A 25152-nucleotide genomic window follows, 5' to 3' on the forward strand; every position below is an offset into this window, starting at 1 on the left:
TATAGGTAGTAAATACTACAAAAGCCTCTTTTCTTGGCGTTCAATATGTTAAAATAGATTTCTGAAATGCAAATATAGGTAGTAAATACTACAAAAGCCTCTTTTCTTGGCGTTCAATATGTTAAAATAGATTTCTGAAATGCAAATATAGGTAGTAATTACTACAAAAGCCTCTTACTCTACGTTCAATACATTAAATTAATGATATGCCTCCGATCGAATCGTTCATTTTTTCCTATTTAAATATACGCATTTAATTAGAATTGCTTCTAGTGTTCGGCAGTCGATTAATTTTTATCCACAAATTTTCCGATTTATTTAAAAATCGTTGGTAAAAAGAATATCATTTTAACTTATTTAATTGTGTTTTTTACCCAACCAAGCATTTATTTGAATAAAAGTGGTATTTATTTAAATAACCAATAGTTAAATAAAAATTGTTAAATGTTTAAATAATCGAAAGTGAACAAGCCTATTTTTTAAATAAAACAAACAGACTTTAGAGTTGATAAGATTTGTAAATATCATTTGAAACTAATAATTTTCACGCTTTATTTAAGTCAAGCAATTACATTTTTAAAAATGAAAGAAGTTAAACAATATAAAAATTTGTAAATATTGTAAATATTTTTAGGTAATAAAGAAATTAAGAAATGTTTTAATTAAAATATCTTTCATTTTCTACTACATTTTTAAAAATGAAAGAAGTTTAACAATATAATTATTCTAATATAATTTCAAAATCAGGTATTATTTAAAGTACAAATGCATAATTTAGTGAAGCAATTCTTATTTAAATACTTTTATTTAATTAATTTGTGTATCTGAAATGTATTTATTGAAAAATAAGTGGGTTTTACTATTAATCACGGTTTTTTATTTATATATATATATATATATATATATATATATATATATATATATATATTGGAATTGTTACAAAAGGTTCTTTTAAACGTAACTTAGTACATTAATTTATTTTGGAAGTTCAAAACGTATTAAGAGCCCTTCAGAGTACTATAAAAGGATTTCATTTACAAACTAAATTAATATTTTCTTCAAACTTTCAATTCGTTATAATTTGAATTTAAATGAAAACATCATGGATTATAGGTGCGTAATCTACTATTAGACCGAACGGATTAAAAAATACTTAAAGTAAGTGGTTTTACTGATAAACTAAAGGAATTTAACTTTAAAGGGTATCTTAGATTATTGTTTTTAATATTATTCAAGTTCAAAACGTATAAACAGTCCTTCAAAGTAATTTAAAAGAATTTTATTTACGAACTAAATCCATATTTTAGAAGTTAGTTTGTATGAAATACTTACTAATACCTGAAAAATGGACTTTAGAGTTGATAAGATTTGTAAATATCATTCGAAACTAATAATTTTCACGCTTTATTTAAGTCAAGCAATTACATTTTTAAAAATTAAAGAAGTTAAACAATATAAAAATTTGTAAATATTGTAAATATTTTTAGGTAATAAAGAAATTAAGAAATGTTTTAATTAAAATATCTTTCATTTTCTACTACATTTTTAAAAATGAAAGAAGTTTAACAATATAATTATTCTAATATAATTTCAAAATCAGGTATTATTTAAAGTACAAATGCATAATTTAGTGAAGCAATTCTTATTTAAATACTTTTATTTAATTAATTTGTGTATCTGAAATGTATTAATTGAAAAATAAGTTAGTTTTACTATTTATCACGGTTTTTTATATATATATATATATATATATATATATATATATTGGAATTGTTACAAAAGGTTCTTTTAAACGTAACTTAGTACATTAATTTATTTTGGAAGTTCAAAACGTATTAAGAGCCCTTCAGGGTACTATAAAAGGATTTCATTTACAAACTAAATTAATATTTTCTTCAAACTTTCAATTCGTTATAATTTGAATTTAAATGAAAACATCATGGATTATAGGTGCGTAATCTACTATTAGACCGAACTAATTAAAAAAAAATACTTAAAGTAAGTGGTTTTACTGATAAACTCTAAAGGAATTTTGGAATTTTCTAGAATAGCAAAGTAAAACTAAAACGTAAACCAAGTTTAAAACGAAACTAATAACTGGGAGAAAGGTTGAAGTAAGTAATTTTTTTGATTTTTCGTTTTTTAATTTTTGAGTTCCCTATATTATTATAAACTAAATTAAATATAATTTTTGAAAATTTGTGATAAAAGATCTGCTCCTTCGTGTTTTACATATATTTAAAAACTCGAGATTTTAATGAATTGTTTTCAAAGCATGAAAAATATAGCAGATCCTTTGATTTTAATTGTAGTTAGTAGTTACTTAAAAAAAAAGTCGCTAGCTGACTTGGAGCTGGTGTAGTTAAATTTTAAAAATGTGTATTTTAAATTTTGTTTGTAAAAGTTTTTTTTGAAAAAGTTTAGTATTATAGTTTAAATTTATTAAATAAAATAAAATATAAATTATACATTTGGTTTAGTATTTTACTATTGCAAGTAAAATTAATAGTAATTTCAATTACTTTTTTAGTTTTTTTTTTTGACAAATATGCAAACTATTTAGTTATTTCAAAAACAAATACGTCGAATTATTTGGTATTCGAAATACTATTGATAAGTTTTTATATCTTTGATTTTATTTTTCAGAACAATTTCTCTTTGTCTAGCTTCTTCTAACTTTAATTTAGATGGCCTTAAAGCCAAGTATTTAACAAATTTTGTAACCAAGTAGATGGAGCTTTAAACAATTTTTCAGTCATGTAGTCAAGGAAATGTTCAAATATACGTGTATTTGGTCATTTTGATGGTCAAATAGCCCAGTATGGAACTGCGAGATGATAGTCAGACATTGAGACGCGGATGGCGCCCGTGCCCCAGCGTCCGCGCCAGCCCCGTCGGTGCCCCATTTCACATTTCAGACGTCGACGGAGGCTCGGGGCACCATCAGGGCTGGGGCACGGGCGCCACCCGCGTCTCAATGTCTGACTATCATCTCGCAGTTCCATACTGGGCTATTTGACCATCAAAATGACCAAATACACGTGTATTTGAACATTTCCTTGACTACATGACTGAAAAATTGTTTAAACCAAATGTATAATTTATATTTTATTTTATTTAATAAATTTAAACTATAATACTAAACTTTTTCAAAAAAAACTTTTACAAACAAAATTTAAAATACACATTTTTAAAATTTAACTACACCAGCTCCAAGTCAGCTAGCGACTTTTTTTTTAAGTAACTACTAACTACAATTAAAATCAAAGGATCTGCTATATTTTTCATGCTTTGAAAACAATTCATTAAAATCTCGAGTTTTTAAATATATGTAAAACACGAAGGAGCAGATCTTTTATCACAAATTTTCAAAAATTATATTTAATTTAGTTTATAATAATATAGGGAACTCAAAAATTAAAAAACGAAAAATCAAAAAAAATTACTTACTTCAACCTTTCTCCCAGTTATTAGTTTCGTTTTAAACTTGGTTTACGTTTTAGTTTTACTTTGCTATTCTAGAAAATTCCAAAATTCCTTTAGAGTTTATCAGTAAAACCACTTACTTTAAGTATTTTTTTTAATTAGTTCGGTCTAATAGTAGATTACGCACCTATAATCCATGATGTTTTCATTTAAATTCAAATTATAACGAATTGAAAGTTTGAAGAAAATATTAATTAAGTTTGTAAATGAAATCCTTTTATAGTACCCTGAAGGGCTCTTAATACGTTTTGAACTTCCAAAATAAATTAATGTACTAAGTTACGTTTAAAAGAACCTTTTGTAACAATTCCAATATATATATATATATATATATATATATATATATATATATATATATATATATATATATATATATATATAAATAAAAAACCGTGATAAATAGTAAAACCCACTTATTTTTCAATAAATACATTTCAGATACACAAATTAATTAAATAAAAGTATTTAAATAAGAATTGCTTCACTAAATTATGCATTTGTACTTTAAATAATACCTGATTTTGAAATTATATTAGAATAATTATATTGTTAAACTTCTTTCATTTTTAAAAATGTAGTAGAAAATGAAAGATATTTTAATTAAAACATTTCTTAATTTCTTTATTACCTAAAAATATTTACAATATTTACAAATTTTTATATTGTTTAACTTCTTTAATTTTTAAAAATGTAATTGCTTGACTTAAATAAAGCGTGAAAATTATTAGTTTCAAATGATATTTACAAATCTTATCAACTCTAAAGTCTGTTTGTTTTATTTAAAAAATAGGCTTGTTCACTTTCGATTATTTAAACATTTAACAATTTTTATTTAACTATTGGTTATTTAAATAAATACCACTTTTATTCAAATAAATGCTTGGTTGGGTAAAAAACACAATTAAATAAGTTAAAATGATATTCTTTTTACCAACGATTTTGAAATAAATCGGAAAATTTGTGGATAAAAATTAATCGACTGCCGAACACTAGAAGCAATTCTAATTTAAATGCGTATATTTAAATAGGAAAAAATGAACGATTCGATCGGAGGCATATCATTAATTTAACGTATTGAACGTAGAGTAAGAGGCTTTTGTAGTAATTACTACCTATATTTGCCTTTCAGAAATCTATTTTAACATATTGAACGCCAAGAAAAGAGGCTTTTGTAGTATTTACTACCTATATTTGCATTTCAGAAATCTATTTTAACATATTGAACGCCAAGAAAAGAGGCTTTGGTAGTATTTACTACCTATATTTACATATTGGAATGTAATTTAACGTATTGAAGGTAGAGTATAGAGATTTTGTAGTATTTACTACCTACATTTGCATTTCAGAAATCTATTTTAACATATTGAACGCCAAGAAAGGAGGCTTTTGTAGTATTTTTCCTCCTATATTTACATATTGGAATGTAATTTAACGTATTGAAGGTAAAGTATAGAGAATTTGTAGTATTTTACTACCTATATTGGCATTTCGGAAGTATATTTTAACGTGTTGAATGTAGAGTATAGAGAGTGTTGTAGTATTTTTCTTCCTACGTGACTACACCGGAAACGTCTCTGTGTTATTCGCTTTAGTAATCAAGCCGACTCTGAACATATGTTTTACTATTTATTCTACGAGGTTTAAACATACACCATTTCAGTACATTCTTAACTTATTCCATACGCTATTTAAAACACATGCGATAAAGATAACGAGGAAACAAGTTAACTCTGAACATATATGTTATGCTCTATACGTGAAGGATGTTGTAAGCTTAAATTCATAATGGTTAATGTGTAGTATTTTTCTACCTTTTTACATTTTATAGTATTTCTTTATCTATATTTGTGTATCGGAAATGTATTTTAACGTATCGAACGTAGAGTAAATTTGTTTATATTTTCTTTATATATTTGCGTATCAGAGTTGTGTGTTGTCGTATTAAAAGAAGAAAAAGGAACTTTTCATAGTGTTATTCTACCTATTTACATATCGGAAATGTATTTATATTTTACCGTATTTAAAATATAGGTAATTGTTTTTATTGGCTTGACTTAAATAAAGCGTGAAAGTTATTAGTTTCAAAATGATATTTACAAATCTTATCCACACAAATTTAATTTAATTTTAATTTTAGTGTTTTATAGTATCTTTCTGACTAAATTTGTGTATAAGAATTATATTTTACCGTATTTAAATAGTAATAAAAGCGAATTGAAAGTTTGAAGAAAATATGAATTAAGTTCGTAAATAAAATCCTTTTATAGTACTTTGAAGGACTCTTAATACGTTTTCAACTTGAATAAAATTAAAAAACAATAATCTAAGACACCCTTTAAAGTTAAATTCCTTTAGAGTTTATCAGTAAAACCACTTTAAGTATTTTTTCAATCCTTATACCTATATTTACATATTGGAATTGTTACAAAAGGTTCTTTTAAACGTAACTTAGTACACTAATTAAGTATTTTTAATTTACCGTAATTAAAATATAGGTAAGTGGTTTTTATCTTATTTTATACCTACGGAAGGGATAAATAAATTAAAGCAATAAATTTTTGGAGTTTGGAGATGGGTGGAAAAAAAAAATAAGGCTCTTCGTTTTTCCAACTGTTTTTCTGATGTACCCAAAAATGGACCAAAATAGACCAAAAGTACCCTTAAAACGACCAAAGTCACCATTTTCGGCCCTATGTACCCCATTTCGGACCAAAAGTACCCCAAACTGGACCTATTAGCTTTATTGTAATGTTAAACTCCCATAGAGATTCCCCTAAAAGAAAAAAAAACTTGCGGTCCAATTTTGGGTACATGAATTATTTCGGAGAGGGAATCCATGTTTTAAATTCAAATTAACCGCGCGCCCGGGCAATCCGCGCCTCCCAGGTAATCCGCGCACGCGTGCTATCTCCTAGGTTATCACTTTTTACATAATTTCCACTTATTTCGTACGATAAAACGCGATCGAGATATTCGTTTTAATAAATACTCGTGAGATTGGTTCAAGTGTCAAGCATATTTAAGTACTACAATGATATTAAAATGAAGTTTAAAAATATTTCCATTCTACTTTAACAACGAATATTCCATGACGTCAAAACACTCTTAAATTCAAATTAACCGCGTCCCCCGGGGTAATCTGCGCACGCGTCGCCTAGGTTATCAATTTTTACATCATTTCAACTTATTCCGTACGATAAAACTTGATAAGATATACGTTCAAGTATCTTTCGAGATAAGCGTAGATAAATGAACAAGTTGGCCTGGACACAATATGTTGATATACGGGAAAACAAATCGTCGCGAGAAATACCCTAAATACATTGACTTTTCGATGATTTTACCCTCATTTCACCCCTTAAATCCCGGACCCCGATCCCGAACCTGACCCCGTCCCCGGGGGTGGCGTCTCGTCATCACTTTCCTTCTACTATAGAATATGTACACGATATATTTATTTGTCGAAAAATAATACTTAATTTTCCTCCCAAGATGGCGCTACTGTCAGTGAACGAAAGTTTATAAAAATGTTTTCTGGAATGGCACTTTTTTTTGGAGAAAAGTCAATGCCAGTGACAAAAAAAAAGGAAATATGGCAAACACTAGCAAAAAGGGACTAATAGTAAATAATTCCATTTAAATTACGTACAATTGGAAGATTTGAGATAATTTCAAATCACGTGTCACTAAAGTTGAGAGTGAAGACAATTTAGTTGGTTTCCAAATAAATCTTAAGAAAATAACAAAATAATAAATACCTAGGTTGGGCTCTGATCTATTTTCAAGCTTAAAATCTGGACCTAGACCCATATATTTTACTTAAATAGCCCAAATCTTAAACTGTTTATTCGACTGTTTTTTTGGGATTTTTTTACCATATTATTTGCCCTATTTGCCATTAAGGTACTTTTGGTCATGTCGGTCATTTCGGTACACTGGTAAAATTTGTGAAAACATTTGGGGTTTAACTTTTAAATTCCTAAGAATTCTACTGAAATTAATCCTTGCAAAAATAAAAATTTAAATATAGGGGATGAATCAGGTTTTGTGATCGTTAAGATGTAACAAGTGGTCCCCAAAATAATTTTTAGGGGTTCATAAAAATTATAATAAGGGGTTCCTGTTACTGAAATTCTTAATAGTTGTTAAATGTTTTTAGTGTGAATAGTTTTTTGGAATAATCCTTTAACAAAATACCCAATTACAAGATCATAAGAACTTGGGAAAAAATACAGCTTCAACTACTACACATAAAAACTGTTTCGATTAAAGGGAATATAACCTGCAAAGGAATCTTTATAGGAGACCACTTCAATTTTTTAAATTTCCAAACATTTTTAAAGCCAAAGGCCAGAGCGGCCAGAGCTGCAAACGTTGGTGTCCCAAACCAAATACCTGAGGTAATTTTCCTTTTAAAATACCAGTTGATAATTAATATTAATCTATAATGATAATAACATTTATTGAATACTAAAAAAAATATTTTCAACGTTTATTTATAAAATGTTGAACCTTTGAAATGTCAAATTTATATTTAGATTGATTTTTTTCTTCAGAATAATGTTAAATTTATATTCTTCTGAATAAGTTACATTTCGTATAACGTCATGTTATCTGGTAAAATGTTTCACACTATCAAGTAAACAGGAAAATATTTGCAAAATAATATTTTGGGTTTAGTTGGCGAATACTCACGTAGATGGAGCTACTTGTCTGCCAATCTCCTTATTTGGTCTTAGATAACAAAATTCGGTTTCGCTACTATTGCACATTAGCTCGAATCCGTTTCTCGTATAGAGAAATTAAAAATAAGGAAACCACGGAAATTGAAATTCCTAGAATTAAATTTATACAGGGTGTTGAAAATGTATTTTTATAATTACGCAGGAATTAATATAATTAGAAATTTCAGTTATAACAAGGAATACCTCTGCGTATAGTTCCATACCAGAGTGACTGAGAAAATTCATATCTCCTCGGGTAGGAATCGAACCTACGACCTTTGGGTTACCGTCCCAACGACACTACCATTGGACTACCGATGCCACGAATAATCAGGCCTCGGACATCCAATTTAAGAATGACTCGATCTGTTCGCATTATTGACGGGATACATTTAACCCGTTGTTGACGGTGCCGTAGCATTTTTACGTCAACTGATTTATAACAGGGCCTTGATAGCCTGTAGTCAGTGTTGGGCACCGCTCATCTCATTGTGAGCGGATTTGTTATTATGAGCGAAAATGAGCGGTAAAATATCTTTTTAAAAGAGCGCAAAACAAAAATGAGAGGAGCGAAATTTTTTTTACTTCTGTCTTCTGAGTGTCCGATTTCAAAATAATTAGCAATGGCGACGAGGGTTTTCGATACGTGAAACTAGTACACGACAATCGCTATACAGTGGCGTAACTAAACTTACGGTCGCCCGGGGCGGAAAACAAAACCTAAGCCCCCTCTCATACAATTAATATTAATTAATTAATAATAATTTGAATGACTTCAAGTATTGATTAATTAATTGACGAATTAATTAAATATTATGGCAAATGAACTACAAATGTTATTTGCTTTGGTAATAAACATTGAAATTAAACTTAAGACTTTACTGAAAGTCTGAAATACAAGGAATAAAAATGTACACGTGAAAATCTGCGACCGACCATTCAAAACGCGCCCTCCGCTCTTATAAGTTTGCACCTGGGCCCCTTTCGCCCTCCTGGTAGATACGCTACTGCCCCTACATACCTAGGGATTGTGTGTAGAAAGTAGATGAAGATGTAGTTATAGCTTCATAAGTTAATTGTATGCTAGAAATGAGCGCAATTATTATCGCTCAAAAAGAGCGAAGAGAGGAGCGAAAATTTTACCGCTCAAAAAAGAGCTGAAAGAGAGGAGCGAAAATTATACCGCTCAAAAAAGAGCGGAAAGAGAGGAGCGAAAATTTAACCCCTCAAAAAAGAGCGGAAAGAGAGGAGCGAAAATTTTACCGCTCAAAAAAGAGCGAAAATTTTACCGCTCAAAAAAGAGCGGGAAAAAAAGAGCGAAAATTTTACCGCTCAAAAAAGAGCGTAAAAAAAAAAAGAGCGAAAATTTTACCACTCAAAAAAGAGCGAAAAGAGAGGAGCGAAAATTTTACCCCTCAAAAAAAGAGCGAAAAGAGAGGAGTGAAAATTTTACCGCTCAATAAGACGTGAGCGTTAGCGGCTCTTTGACGAAAATGCCCAACACTGCCTGTAGTCATACATTGAGAATTTATTTTTTATAATTACGCAGGAATTAATATAATTAGAAGTTTCAGTTATAAAAAATAAATTATCAATGTATGACTACAGGCTATCAAGGCCCTTTAATAAATCAGTTGACGTAAAAATGCTACGGCCATAAACAAGAAGGTGACTGAAGGTCGTTAAGTTGATAACGTGTGAAAGTCGAGTTTTGGGAGCTGAAATATTAAAACTAAAGACCCTCAACCACGATAAGGTTGTCTCACAAATTTCAGTACTCTAACAATCTTACTTTTAAAGTTATCAGTTGAATATCGTCTTTAACACGTTATCAACTTAACGACCTTCTTGATTTTGGCCTAACATTGCTCTACTTCCTATTTCGCAAATCAGATCGAGTCAGAGCTAGTTAGCCATAAAATGTGACGGGGAACACCTTTCTAATTGGAACCAACTTCGTAGCTCTTACGGTTCTCAAGTTAATTTTCAAACGACCTTGAATAAATGGTTCAAGGTCATTGACATTTTCATAGTTGGTTGACCCCCTGAGCGCTCTATAACACCCTAAAATTTCCAAATCATAGCTAAAACACATTTTTAGATATTCGCCGTGGTCCATTTTTAAGTTAACACCCTGTATACCGAATCATCAAAATAATAGAAATATCATAAATATATAAAGGGTGCTGGTTAACTTTTGAATTTTAGCCTCTTCCCCAGTAGCGGCGCCAGGATTTTCGGGGAGGTAGGCCAAACATTTGAGCCCCCCCCCCCTCCACCACAATTTTTTCAAATCCGTCCACGTTAAGTATTTCATTTTTTAAGCAAGTGGTGCAATTGTTGGGTAAAATGGGTACGCGACGAACAAATTAAAACTAATTATGAATTTAAACATTACTAAAAACAGAGTGTGTGTTGATCCTTTTTTGTGTACCGTTAAATAAAAAAAATGAGTGGTTATTTACTTGTTTCTACGACTGAATTCCAGTCTATCAATTTACATTCATTCCTTCGGTACTTCGCATGTACATCCCTTACATCAGAACTTACAACTTTACGAAAATGAATGTACATAGGTACACTAACAACTTGTAAGTAAAGTAAGTTTAAACACCATTTATTTGTAAAGATAACATTAAAGATACAATTTGTATATAGTATCGCTCGCCAAAAATAAAAAATAAAAAATAAACTACTGTCAAAGAAAAGTTACTCGTACCTTTGAAAGGAATAAAAACAGCAGTGTCGTTAAAAATTAATAAATAAATAAATTATTTCGCAAACAATTTACAGAATTTTTTTATATTAAATAATTTGGGGGCCCATATATTAATCTTTGGAGGGCCCTCAAGTCGACTTTTGAAGGACCCTACCAAAATTTCAAATAGGCCCAGGCCTACCCCGGCTTGTTGCTGGCGCCGCTACTGTCTTCCCCGCTAGTTATAGAGGGGAGATCGGCTGTTATTTTCGATGCTGTCGTTGATTGTGTAAGTGAATTCAGAGACGCTCTAGCTCCGAACGCTACCCCAATATACATAAAATTATCTACAAGAAAAAAATCTAAATTATTTATTTTGTAGCTAGTTGTAGAGAAAATATTCTTCCAACCTATAAACAACCATAATTACACAAAATTAGCACGAAAGAAAAACTACACTGCCATAAGAAAAATAATATAACCCTATAGGTAAGACACATACATAAACGATTAGACGTGATATAAACCAAGATTTCTTCCGCCAGCGTTTATAGCCGTTTTTGGAGTCATCTATTGGCGGTGCATACTTTTAAATGATTATAGTTTACTAAAATATTTTGAAAATGTTAGAATTTAATCTTAATTGACATGACATTTAAAATTAATTTAATTTATGTTAAATAATGTTTGAGTTTTATATATATTACAGATGTCACTACAGGTGACAATTGGATTACCCTTAAAAATTAACCTCATAATCTGCTGCGATAGTTTTCCAATACAACTGACTCCATATAGATTTGTTGAGAAACGTTGCACAAAAGTGGAAAAACTTGCCATAATTCTTGACTTAGTTTTAAATACTGACTATATTTTGAAATTTGTAGCTAGAAAAAACGCAGTCATATTTATTTCATTTCAATAGGCGAAACTATAAAGTTCGGGAAGGCTGAAAAAATCATAGTCATGTGACTTTGTGGAGAACTGCAGCGCCATCTATCCTAAGAAATACGAACTATTATTAATTTTATTTTGTTAATGGCGGTTATCTAGTAATTATTAATAATTAAAACATCTTGTAATAGAAAGGTGAAATTTAATTGCCGGCCTGCAGTATCTGGAAGGAATAATTTGTTCTTTACCGACACACGGCCAACTATGATCACGAGTTGCCGAATTGAAGTTGGCTGTGATATGGTAGTCACGTGATTTTGTTTTCCCATTTTAACAAATTGGTTAAGACCAAATTAACTTTATAGTTTCGCCTATTCCGCGAGTACGGGAGCGCTGCAGTCGGAAAACCTGTTTTCACGAGTTCTCCTCGTTTTCCCCCAATTTTTTCGTGGAACCTACTCCTCTCTTAACTGCCTAGGTTATCTTCTGCCTGTCACCCTTAAAAATCACTTTCCTTCTCAACTAATACCCTGGTGGTAGGCCAACGTGTTCTGCTGTATTTGTTTGGAAGGAAAGTAAATTTAAATGGTGACATGCAGAAGAAAACCTTGGCCTTTAAGCGCGCCAAGTTCAAAAGTAATCACCGTTTATATTATGCGACGGTGTCTAACTTAAAAAGTTTTATTATTTTTCTTTTGATACTGCGAATATTTAACACCTGAAACCGATCCTGTATTGTGGTAAGAGGGGGGGGGGTGTAGAGAGGACCTACATTTTAATCATTGATCTCCCCGTTCATTTAAAAAGCACATCGAAAATCAAATCGGAAAAAATAAGTCGGAGCGTGACACTGGTTCGACCGTTCGTCCAAGCGTTACTGTCATTTCCAAATATACCGAAATATAATTGGAAATTATTAATCCCACTTTATTTTATGTACAATCAATAATAAAAATAATTACTTGTAGTTCTATCTTGTATAAATACCAAATCTTGATCCTTTACCCTTTTAAGACTAACTCAAATACGTATTTTATAATCTAAGAATTAAATTTAACAGAGTGATATGATGAAGTTATATTAAATAACTTACCTTAAGAGGTTAACCGTATACTTCAAGTTTCAAGTTTCAAGTTTATTGAATTTTTTATTAAGATACAAATGTGGTGTAGGGCTAAGTCATTGTTTGACTTGTAAGCCCTTGTTTGTTTTAAATAATATTTTTTATAATTTGATGGCAATAGTAACAATTTTTTTTTAAAGGTTAACGAATGTAATACATAAAATATAAATAACAAAATGAAAATATTAAAACAAAAATACCGCGTTGAAAAGGTTACAAAAAAGAATTGATTTAATAAAATTTATACATCTCTTTCCATTAGGACAGACTTAAGATCACGTTTAAATTCATTATATTTTTTATTTATGTCTAATTTGTTTGTCAAGTAGTCTAGGAGTTTTATTCCACTATAGTAAATAGATGTAAATTTTTTATTCGTGGCACAGTGTGGAATTTCAAACATATAATTATTTCTTAAGTTGATAGGGTTTTTTTTTAATTTTTATAATTTTTTGTTCACCATGATAATCTTTATACAAGAACAACATTGATAAGTAATCGTATAATTGATATATAGTTAAAATTGCTTCTTTTAAGAATAGTTCCCTTGTGTGCGCTAGGTAGGGTACGTTGTTTATAGCGCGAATAGCACGTTTTTGAAGAATACTGATTCGATTTAAGTTGTGTTTATTTGTATTCCCCCATATACAATAGCCGTAGCTCATTTTAGCGTTAAAGAGGGCATAGTACACTTCTTTCAAAATTTTGTGAGTCATTATTGTTCTACATTTGTATATAATTCCACTTATCGTTCTTAGAGTTTTACATATGTTCTCGACATGGAAATTCCAGTTTAAGTTATGATCGAAGATTATTCCTAGGTATTTGTACGTGTATACTCTATTTATTGTTTGGTTGTCTATGGTTAATTCAATTGAGGTGTTTGTATTTTTTCCTATGTTGCTAAAAATAATATATTCAGTTTTTGAAAGGTTTAGTGTTAAATTATTTTTTTTTAGCCATAAATTTATTTTATCTAATACTAGATTAACTTTTTGTAAAACAGATTGAGCACATTTCCCCCCGATTAATAACAAAGTATCATCCGCGTACAGTATTAAACCAGATTTGATGACGTCGGTGATATCGTTTAAGTACAAATTAAAGAGTAATGGTGATATTATTGAGCCCTGTGGGGTACCGTTTTGTAATGTCTTAGGTGTAGATAATACGTCGTTTGCTTTAGTGTAACATATTCTATTAGCTAAATAGCTCTCTAGCCAGCTGCCTGCGACACCTCTTATTCCCAAATGACTTAATTTGTTTAGCAAGTTTTTATGCGGGATGGAATCAAAGGCTTTCCGAAGATCTAAAAACACCCCGACACAGATTTCTTTTTTATCTAGATAATTAATTATTGATTGATATGCTTCTGATATTGCATTTATTGTTCCCAGTCCGGTTCGGAAACCAAACTGAGAATCAGAGAGTAATCTGTGTTTTTTGGTGAAAGAGAGCATTCGGTTATTAAAGGCTTTATCGAATAGTTTTGCTATAAAAGGTAATATCGATATAGGTCTGTAATTTTTTACATCCGTTATATCGCCTTTCTTGTGAATTGGTATAATTATAGTTTTTTTAAGGGCTTCTGGGTACTTGCCGGAGCTAAACGATAAATTAATCAAAAAAGTGATAGGCAATAAAATATAGGGAAGTATGAATTTTAGAGGTTTGGTGTGCATTTCGTCATAGGCAGTGGCTGTGCTGTTTGGGATAGTTGCCGATATTGAGCTAATTTCTTCAGGTGTAACAGGAAAGAGGCTCATGGTATAAGGGTTACTCGGTCTAACGGGGGGATCGTAATTCGAATGTGAAGTGATTTCTTCGGTAAAAAAGTTATTTAATGTATTAGGGGAAATAGGTATATCTGCTTGGGATTTCTTTTCCCTATTCATTAAGAAGTTAATTGTTTCCCACTTTGCTTTCTTTTAGCTTTTGATAAAAGTAGTGGTTTCTGGCCTCTCTCAACTTGTTATTAGTTATGTTTCGGAAACTGGTATAGATTTTGGTGTTTTCAGTCGTGGGTTGACGTATTGCAATTTTTTGCAGCTTATGTTTTTCTTTAATCATGTTTTTTATTTCTTTAGTTACCCAAGTATGGTTTTTCTTTGTAACCGTTATTAATTTAAAACAGCTATCATATTCTTTTTTTAGTTTTTCTTCAAAGTAATTATATGCATCGTTAATACATTCTAGATTATATAAATCTCCCCAATTTATATTAGAGATTTTAGTTGCAAATTTGTCTAAGTTGTTTTGGTTGAGATTTCTTATTTGAAACTTTTCATTATTTTTATCTAGGTGTAGGTTGTTTATGTATATTACTATATGATCTGTGATATCTAAGTCTAGCGTGGTAAGATTTGGGTTAAAATTCGTGAATGCGTTATCAATGCATTTACCGGAAGTACGAGTTTGTTGGAAAACATTCTGCTGGAAATTGTAGCTAAAAAACAAGTCAAGGAGTTCGTTTGAGCAGGGGGTGGATATAAGTACATCTATATTGAAATCTCCTACGATTATTATTTTTTTATTGCTATTTATTCTTATCGAGCTAGTGATTTGTTCAAGATGGTTGTAAAAGTTATTAATATTGGAAGAGTGAGGTCTGTAGATAACAACATAAATGTCCTTAGTTTTATTATTTTTTATAGAGTAGGATTCGATGTCGTTGTTGAAGATACAGTTTTGTTGAATTGTCGACATTTGTATTTCATTTTTATAGTAGAAACCTACTCCCCCGCCAATTCGATTTTCAATTCCACAAAATTTATATCCCATATGATTAAATATTACGTCAGATCTAAACCATGTTTTCGTAAGCGCAAAGATGTCAGGGGTTATGTCAAGAGTCGATAGATTGGCATGGAGTACCGGGAAGTTACAGTGGGCGCTGCGAATGTTAGAATATAATAGGCTCATATTGAAAATGCAATTTTAATTTTTTAGCTCTACACAATTATTTTTATCGTTGTATATATAAATTTGTTCGTCTTTTATCACCGAAAATTGCGTTTTAAATTTGGCTGATCCGTTCCCTTGTACTTTAATAAATTGCCTAAGTTTGTATCTCACAAATTCCTGTTTGACTGTATAGTCGTGGGAGATAAAAATTTGTGAACCTTTTAATTTATATACGTTTTTCATTATTTCATTTTTTAACAACAGGCTGTCTAGTTTTATTACTATACGTTTGTTTTCTCCTCTTCGATAGGCTTGCTGGGGTAGTAAATTGATATCTATATTAAGTAATTCTTTTAGTAAGGCTTTAATTTCTGCAGCTAACCGAGTACGATCTTCTCCGTGTTTTTCCGGGAAGCCGGCTATTGTTATGTTGTTTCGTCTTTTTTCGATCTCCAAAGACTCAACTTGGGATGTTAGGGTCGAGATTTGTTTATCTTTGGTTTCTAAATTTCGGTTGGTTAGCTCCTGGAAATTATTATTTTCTAGTCTAATTGAGTCTACTTCAGTAATTTTTTCTTCTAGGCTTCCTAATCGGGTTTCATGGGCATTATTTTTTTTTAAAATTTTATCAAGTTTTATACTAAAGTTGTGGTTGGTAGTATTTAGTTTGTCGAATTCCGCTTTATTATCACTTCTTAGATTTTTAAGTTCTTGTAGGATCGTTGCTAAGGTAATTTCACTATTCATTGAGAGATTTGGACGCGAGTATGAATATACACTTTATTATAAGATTTCATAGAAAGTCAGAGCGAGTCAGAGCGAGCCCAGCGGTATAGTAGTTTCAGTAGAATATGAAAAAGTTTAGTTACCTGAAATACACAAACGACGATTAGTCCTGGTTGCAGTTCGCTGGGCTCTCTTCTAATATCAATCAATTAGTTTTGCTATAACTATATTAATATTAATAAATTCATATTTATAGGAATTAAATATTCAGAATTTTAGCAATATAGATAGATGAAACCTTTTTTTCGAAAAACCAATTTACTTCTGATATAAGTGATTATTTTAGAGTGTCTCGGCACTTGGTTAAAAGAGTTGGATACCTTAATTTTTTCATTTGGTTCGTCAAGCTGATGTTTGTTTAATTAACCATAAGGTTATTAAATAATTTTGGAGATAAATATCATAGCTAGTGTTGAAAATAGAACCATTCTACCAGATCCCTAACCCATATACCGGGTAGAAAACTTTAAGTTTGTGCACCACCTTGTGAAATAAAACAATTTTCCTTTACTGTATTTCATTCATGTTTAACTGACAAATTTCGTAACAGAACTCAAATGCTACGTCACATATCTTAGTTTTTTACCGGTGCGTAAACTATCAATTACTCTAACTCAATTTACTACTTGTTTTACTCTTTTATTATAGTTAGATGAGATTTAAAGAGATTAATTAATAAATAACATTACGCTTAAAAGAAATATAATAATTTAAAGGCTATGGTTTCCGTATATTATCTTTAATCATTAAAATTCTAAAAATTAATTTATCCATCTACTTGTGGTAGCTAAGAATTATTCCGATGAAATAACACATTTAGAAAAATATTCATTCTGTATTGTAATTCTAACAGAATAACAAAATGGTCCACGATAACAATACTTGGGGTTTAGAATTTTACTTTTGATTACAACGGTAGACTTAATACTAATCCCGTGGTCTAGTCATGCCTTTTATGAAAATAATTTATCTAATTATTATCGAAACAATCATTTAAATGTCTCAGTTCCATAGTTTATTAAAAATATGTAATTATATTGCAAATATTTTTATCTTTTTTTTTTCCAAAACACCAAAGCAAATTGAAAATTCTATCAGATGTATTCTATAATTATTTAACATCAATAATTCAAATACATAATTTTCATATTTTCTTTATGCATTAATAAAAAACATTTTTAATTTTAAAACTTATTTATTTTTTTCGAAAATTATAAAAATCCACAAGAAACAATTTCAGATGAATTGTTTAATTATAATCCAACCAAATACCACATATCAATATTTAATGAATTGTTATGAGAAAAAGTAATAAGTCTATACTAGGCTGGAGAAATGACAACTATATTTAAAAAGGTGCACATGAAATTATTTTATTTAAAAGATTAAAAAAAATATTATTAAAATCTTTTAAATAAATAATTTATGATGCACCTTTTCAATAATAATTAGTATATTCTTATTTACAAATAATTTAAAATAATTACAGTTGTACTGCATCAAGGAACATAGAAATCCTTTTAATTGATAGGTTTTAATCTAATTTGTTTAGGAAAAACGTCGTTTATAATTGAAAAGTATGCAGTAAAATATTAAAAGATAAATATTTGCAGACGCGTACTTTTTTAGAGGTCTGGTCCAAGCGTGTCCAGAAACGTGTCTTGTCGAAACGGGAAGGAAGACCGAATTATCCATCCAAGCGTGCAGATCTCCGTTATTCAAGACGGAATGTTTTTACAGGCGCATTTTATACGTTACACTCTTCGCGATGTTTTTTTGTCTTCTGTAATTTTTTCGCTCATTTCGAAGTAGGTCTACTTACGAATCGAGCGATCCGCTTCGCGAGTTCTATTTCACTTCTTCGCTTTATAATCTTTGTTCGGATTACCTTTGCAGAAAGCGAGAAATTTTACATTTCATGGAATCTTAATGTTTTTGCGACAGTAATTAGCCTAGATTTATCTCCAACGCGGCTCATCTTTTTTCGATTAAACGGCTCTTTATTGACCATCGAACCTATCGCTCATTGATCGACGATAAAGTGATGGTGTACTAATTACCATCTCATTGAGAACATCGGTTAAATTTAAGGTGTAAATATCAGATTAGTAATGATGCTTGAAGGCAATCCCAGAGATAATTCGTGAAGTTTTAAGAGTAGGTTTGTTTTCCTGTTATATACTTTATTTTTTTTTGTTTTGATAGCCTATTTTATTGTATTTGGGAAATTGTTTTCGAAACCAAAATGAAACTTTAAGTTTTTTATGAAAGTGCATGAATTAGTTTTATATCTTTATGATAGGGTTTCTTATCAGAGGGTTTATGTGCTAATTAATTTACTTATTGGTTGCAGAAAAATAAACAAATATTCATTAATTGAAGTTATTGACCCACACGCTAAGGTCAGTTATGTGTCGTAATAGTTAACAAAGATTTTGAGGAAATAAACCGCATCAAATTAATTTTATGTTTTCTGGAACGAAGCCATTACGTTTATAGTACTAGTTAAGTTGTTCAATGAATGTTAAAATACCAAATATCAACCACATGTTTTATTTTTTAGTTTCTTAAAACTAGTATTGTGTTTTTTAGTCGCTAACTTGCTCGCGTAATTCTGTATTAGTCATTGAATGGAGTATGGAATTCCATGTTTAAAGTGTATCAAATTATTTCACATTTCTTCCACCAGGTTTAACAAAAGCTAGGGATCATCGGTGTTTTTTACGTTCAAAACAAGTCGTTGCGCGTTTAAACAGATAATTTTTTTAATACTCAGCTGAAGGGTAGAAAATAGCAAATTCCTCTGCAATGCGTTTTCACACCATCGGTTATTAGTTTTATATAATGATATAGCAAAAACACGAGAACCACCAATGGTCTAGAGAGTGAGTAGTAAAAACGCGAACAAGTAAAGAGACCAAGAAGTGGGGGAGAAAACTAAGCTTTATTGGGGAAAAATATGCGGTACTTCGGCCGATAGGCCTTCAAGGCGAAAAAGTTTAACTACGTATTAAAGTTTATCGCCTTGAAGGCCTATCGGCCGAAGTACCGCATATTTTTCCCCAATAAGGCTTAGTTTTCTCCCCCACTTCTTGGTCTCTTTACTTGTTCGCATTTTTACTACTTTATATGACTGGCTTAAATCAATCGGGTAACTTTGGGTTGATAGGAAAGCGGATTAGTTTAACTCAACCTGGTTGATAGGGAAGCGGATTGGCTATAGTTAAACTGGCTTGTAGGAAAGCGGATTGGCTTAAACCAACCTTGTTTGATAAAGAAGCAAATTTTCATAAAACCAACCTGTTTGAATGAGAAGCAGATGGGTATTAAATCACCCTGTTTTATTTGAGAAGCGGATTGGTATTAAATCAACATGTTTGATTGAGAAGCGGTTTGGTATTAAATCAACCTGTTTTATTTGAGAAGCGGATTGGTATTAAATCATCCTGTTTTATTTGAGAAGCGGATTGGTATTAAATCAACATGTTTGATTGAGAAGCGGTTTGGTATTAAATCAACATGTTTGATTGAGAAGCGGTTTGGTATTAAATAAACCTGTTGTATTTGAGAAGCAGATTGGTATTAAATCATCCTGTTTTATTTGAGAGGCAGATTGGTATTTAATCATCCGGTTTGATAGAGAAGCGGATTGTTATTAAATCAACCTGTTTGATAGAGAAGCGGATTGGTATTAAATCAACATGTTTGATTGAGAAGCGGATTGGTATTAAATCAACATGTTTGATTGAGAAGCGGTTTGGTATTAAATCAACCTGTTTTATTTGAGAAGCGGATTGGTATTAAATCACCCTGTTTTATTTGAGAAGCGGATTGGTATTAAATCAACATGTTTGATTGAGAAGCGGTTTGGTATTAAATCAACCTGTTTTATTTGAGAAGCGGATTGGTATTAAATCATCCTGTTTTATTTGAGAAGCGGATTGGTATTAAATCAACATGTTTGATTGAGAAGCGGTTTGGTATTAAATCAACATGTTTGATTGAGAAGTGGTTTGGTATTAAATAAACCTGTTGTATTTGAGAAGCAGATTGGTATTAAATCATCCTGTTTTATTTGAGAGGCAGATTGGTATTAAATCATCCGGTTTGATAGAGAAGCGGATTGTTATTAAATCAACCTGTTTGATAGAGAAGCGGATTGATATTAAATCAACCTTTTTGATAGAGAAGTGGATTGGTTTTAAATCAACATGTTTGATAGAGAAGTGGATTAGTTTTAAATCAACCTTTTTGATTGAGAAGCGGATTGGTTTTAAATCAACATGTTTGAAAGAGAAGCGGATTGGTATTAAATCAACCAGTTTGTTTTTAAATCAACTTGTTTGATAGAGAAGCGGATTGTTATTAAATCAATTTGGTGAGTAGAAAAGCTATTTGGATTAAGTCAATTTGGTGAGTAGAAAAGCTATTTGGATTAAGTCAATTTGATTAGTAGAAAAGCTATTTGGATTAAGTCAATTTGATTAGTAGGAAAGCTATTTGGATTAAGTCAATTTGATTAGTAGAAAAGCTATTTGGATTAAGTCAATTTGGTTAGTAGAAAAGCTATTTGGATTAAGTCAATCTGGTTGATACAAAAACGTATTGGCTTTAATCAAACTGGCTGGTAGGAAAGCGGATTGGTTTTAAACCAACCTTCTTGATAGAGATGCGGAGGGTCCGAAGTCAATCTGGTTGATAAAAAGCGGGTTGCTTTAAGTTCATGTGATTGATAGAGAAGGAAATTAGTTTAAAACCAACCTGTTTGAGAGAGAAACAGAATGGTTTCATAAATTTGGTGGGTTGAAAAGTGAATTGGTTAAAAACAGTCTGTTTGATTGAAAAAATTAAGTCAATTTGATGGCTATGAATTTTCATAAACCTGTCAATTTACCTTTTCTTAACGTTTTCTTAATTTCATCGTAATAATTTGTTATATAAGTTATTCGTGAATCTAGCCATTATAGGCCATTATCATTCCATCTCTTAAAGGATATTGCGCTGATGCACATCCGCCCATTGATCGCCCGTCAAAATCGCCGGAAATGTCGCCACACGCTTTTATTCTAACTAGTGAAATATTAATTTTAAATGGGCAATATTGCCACATCATTAAATTTCAGTAATTCTCGTCGAATCAAATTGGTCTTCGCGAATAACGCAATAATGAAAAGGAAAATGAACTTCACGAAAAATAAAACTCCACACGTGACGTCCGAAATGGGCGCCTACGGACACAATGGAGTCACGACTTTTTCGCTTTCAAAATTAGTCGACGGACGGACGTGGGGGTGGGGCGGGGGGGGGGGTGGTTACCTCGGTGGGTCTGTTGGGGAATCGTTTTGGAGTCTTTAACTTGTTTTTATCTGGCACCTTTTTAGTCATAATTGCCGCGAAATTTCCATTCAAGAGGCCCATTTCGTTATTGTCCGCTTTCAAAAGGTGCGGACCCATTTCAAAGCGCGTAAAACGGATACTACAGCACACGCCCCCGTTTCTGGACCACCTGTTGGGATTTTTATTCTGAAAACGACTTTTTTTTATTAATAGAGAAAGTTTTCATAGACTGCATTTGATTAAGCTATATGTATTTTAAATTATATATGAAATTTAAAATAAAAACGTGTAAATTGTGGAGACACCCAATAATTTGGTATTGTTAGAGGCGTTTACTGGTCATAAATAATGTCCATTGACAATGAATTTTTGTTCATTTTTATTTTAATATTCAAAATATGTGAAAGTAATTTAAACTCGCTTGTAGCCAAGAAATACGTTCTAACATTGGAAATTGGAAGGAATTTAAATTAATATAATTACGAACACACAATGAATGTGTTTAAACGTGTTTTGAGCAGAGATGTAATTTAAAAAAAAATTGTTCTTATTGTTCGATTCTTTTGGCTGTTCTTCATTATGATATTTTTTTCTTTTCATTTTTTACGACACCAAATGATATTTTATCATGTAAATATAATTAGATTTTTTAAAAGTGAAAAAGTATTAACTAATTAACTAGAATATGTGTCTACAAAATAGTAACTAATTTATTTTTATCTCCATTTGTAAATATTATACCACTACTGTAGTATATCTGTACTGTTGGTATGCACAATAAATAAAACATTTAATTTATGATTTTATTTTACACGTGATTGAAATTATAAAATATAATTTCTATCGCCATAAGTTGTTTGAATGTAACCCTTTTAGTTTTTAATACTTCAAACATAGTGAATAACTAATTAGAACCAAGTTGTTTTGTAGTATTTTGTCGGCTATGATATCTACCGGTTTTATAAATCAATTTATATTATTTTTTTAAGTAAAATGCACTTGTTTAACGTTACAGAAGAAAATATTATTTTATTAAATTATTTAGTTTGAAGAGCAAACCCTAGTCACCGCTAAACTATTATGTATTTTAAAATAAAATTAATTTAATGGAAATACGGTTTGTGGGGGCTAATTTGGAATGAGACCGTGGGAATATGCCCACATGTTTAGGCCTTAAAGGGAGGTTAGCTAATTTACAATTGTATTTAAATTTTGGTTATTTCTGTTTTTTTACCAATAACGCATTTATTTATTGTTAAGAAAACGGTCAATGTTGAAGTGATACGTGCAAAATCAAATTCCAGGGAAAGGTACATTTAGTGAAAATGCAAATATGTTTAACGATTTCCACAAAATTTTCAAAATCGTTATCATTTCATTTAATCAGTTTTCAAATAGTTTTGTAACATTAACACAATTGCGAAACAAAATCTGTTAACCAACGCGATAATAAGCCACACATACATATCCTTTTCATCACATAAGAAATCGTGATAATGTTTATAAACTCTCAATAGATTTGGGAAACAATTTAAAACCTAAATAAGGCGTAAATATATTTGAGAAAAACGTGTAAAAATATTTCGTGAGAAAATGCCGCTGTTTAAGTCCGTAGCAAACGTGAATTCCAAAATGTTCTCTCTAAACTATTCCTGAATTTTATGGGTTGCACGTGCGCCAAAGTCTATGACGTGCCCTTTATGCAAAAGCGCCCAAAATGGGCCGGCAGCGTTCGACCATTGTTTCGCTCTCCCGTGAGAAGTAGAAACTGAGTTTGGCGAATATTCGTGATGTTCTTAACACTCAACTCGGAAACGGGCGCTTTCTTTGGCTATTTATTTTGAGGCGAGCGAATTTGGCGTCTCGATTTGGAGAAACTGATACGGCGAACAACAGCAAATGTAATCTCATTATCTCTCGGCCACCTCCCTTCTCTACCCTTCCTCCTCCAACGCTATTCACCAATGCTTAAATGGAGGATAGCATCCCTTTTCCCTTCCATTTCTTTGTTTTTGGAATGGTTGCTTCAGATACACCCTCGTGATCTGCACTTTGTTATTATATTTTGCATTCTAATTTTTGTGTCTGCTGATGGTATAACTAACACTATTTTGGGCAGGTTAAAACCTCATTGCTTTAAATGATGAATTAAAACTTGATTTAAAAACATTTTTAATTTATAATTATATTTAATAAAACCATGGAGGTTTTTTTCTTTTGTTTAAAAAAATTATTTATCCAATTGTGCCTGCAGCTGAAAATAGTAACAATTTTTGTGCCATTTTTTATTTGCTCGTGGTCCCACGCAACGTTTGTAAGTAATTAACTTCTAAAAAAAGTGTTATTATAACTAAGTTTATATTTTAAATTTTGTTTTCCGAAATAAATTGTGGTAATTTTAATCTACGCACATTTATTTTTTATTTTTTTGGGATAATAGCCAATGATTAACTAAACAGAATTTACAGAACCTACAACACATTTATTTTGATTTATACCAGTATTTGAAATTAAACTAGATCTTAACCAAAAAAAATCTAAAATTTACTTTTTTTAGAAAAAATATAAAGGTTTTTTCTTAACCCTGCCAAAAAGGTTCCAATTTTGCCAGCTCAATTTCGCGCTGCATAATATTTGGTTTAATTTTCTGTTAAGAAATTTGTGACAACCTTAAATAAAATATTTATTTGTAATAAGGCACCTATAAAATGCATAGATTTGTATCAATGACATGACTTTGTTTTAAATATTTATAACAAAAGTTAAAGCTTTGATTTTCGTCATTATGCAAATAGGCTCTTTGCTAGTGGTCTTTGAATTTCATTTTCGGACATTTCATTTGAAATAGTTGGTTTCATGATTCATGAACGAAGCTTAACTGAGCTTTATAGATATTGCCTAACTATAGTTAGGCAATATCTATAAAGCTCAGTTAAGCTTAGATTAAAATTACCACAATTTATTTCGGAAAAATAGTTTTGATTTGTAATTTACTTCGCATAATTAAATGACTTCTCTGTTTGCAATCAGAACTAGGCGCTATACGAATATTATATCAAATAAACGTTATCATAAAAAATCCAGTATGTGTCCCTAATCTCCCTTTTTTCAACTAAACCTATAGTTTGTTTTCATCATTAATAGTTGCTAGAAAGATTCTTAACGGGCAATTTTTTAATTTTCTAGAAACAAAGAATAGC

The 25152-nt window shown here is 30.6% G+C and overlaps 1 protein-coding gene across 2 annotated transcripts in view; it reads left to right on the top strand.

Moving 5' to 3' along the window:
* LOC149949233 (uncharacterized) overlaps positions 1-25152 on the top strand; it is a 113156-nt gene that overhangs the window by 10277 nt on the left and 77727 nt on the right. The gene's annotated exons all lie outside the window — the stretch shown is intronic.

This window comes from Leiobunum rupestre, chromosome 3 (genome assembly GCF_980474605.1).
Source record: "Leiobunum rupestre chromosome 3, qqLeiRupe1.1.hap1, whole genome shotgun sequence".
NCBI lineage: Eukaryota > Metazoa > Arthropoda > Arachnida > Opiliones > Sclerosomatidae > Leiobunum > Leiobunum rupestre.